The sequence below is a fragment of the Solanum lycopersicum genome, chromosome 4, assembly GCF_036512215.1.
Source record: "Solanum lycopersicum chromosome 4, SLM_r2.1".
Lineage (NCBI taxonomy): Eukaryota > Viridiplantae > Streptophyta > Magnoliopsida > Solanales > Solanaceae > Solanum > Solanum lycopersicum.
Window position 1 is genome coordinate 50,623,919 of NC_090803.1, and position 1,308 is coordinate 50,625,226.

Below are 1,308 nucleotides of genomic sequence, written 5' to 3' on the forward strand. Positions count from 1 at the left end.
TCCATGTCGACTCTGAGCCGTTCTTCCTTGGCTTCTTGAATTTCCGGAGTGATCCGTTACATCTTTCTCTGTAGTTCTGCTTCAATGAGTTCCATCTGGATGTTTTTACCCTTTTCCATAGCAATAATTTTCCTTTCCTAAGACGGTACAACAGTGTTTTAGGATTTATGGTATAGGAGGTGTCTTTTGAGTGAGAAACTTGAGACTCAAAAATTTTGGTCAAAAATTTTGTAACGGTAGCTTCTGTATATTCTCTTTGGAAATTTTGGACAGGAGTAGATTTACGGTATCCTCATTCATAGCAGCATTGCACATAAGCAGTAAAACACACATATATCGCGTCGTAAAACATACCGGGGGACCCTTTTGTTCCAAGGATAGGCCTAGCGCATTTGAATGATGTACGTGTGAATTTAAACCAAATGAATAATTCCCCCAAAAATAAATTTTACTAGTGAATAATAATGTTCACAAAGGGGAAACAAATATTAAAGACAAACCCACGTAGGGGCCATTTGAAAGTGCAATAAAGGCAGACCCACGCAGGGGCTAAAAATAATGTAAATACATATAAAAACTCATGCATGGGTGAGGTCCACTATGTCGCTCCAGATGATCCTTCTCCATCGTCGTTCCTCTGAGTCTTGTATTGCTAAAACATATATCTCAGCATCAGCAAGAAACCTTCACTCAGGCGTCCTTTGACTTCCAAACTTTCGTATCGCATCCTCTCGATTTTTTTCTTGATCCAATTATCGAAATCATCATAACCATGCCTCAATCTTTCCAGCTCTTGAGTCATCCTCTCAAGAGTATCTTGGTTCTCGACAAACTTAGAGTACACCTCTTTGGCCTCTTCTTTTACCTCTTGTAGCTCGGCCACTGCTTTGGCTTCTCTGTCCGTTATGTTGTAAAAGCTACGCGGGGTTTGAAAGGAGACGTTTTGTATGTCCTTCTTCAGCCATTCTTTGTAACCCTTGTCATACCTAGAGCATTGAATCGGTCAGGGGCGATGGTGTCTTTATCCATACGCTTGGCGTCTTTCCAACATTTCAGTCGCATCGTGCACTCTATCATCCCCAATATCGTATGCATAAGCACCATAGTATGCTTCTTTGGGTACATTTTATTTCCTCCCAAACTGTCATAAGACTCAAAATGGTGCATAAGGGCGAATTCCCAGAATACCTGGTAGAGGAAGCACAACCTGTTTGTGGCTCTCCACGATGACTTCTTTGGAGATAAAATTGTCTAGCATCCATTGGAGGTCTTCTTCTCTTAATTCAGAGAATATTTGAGCCCATCTCC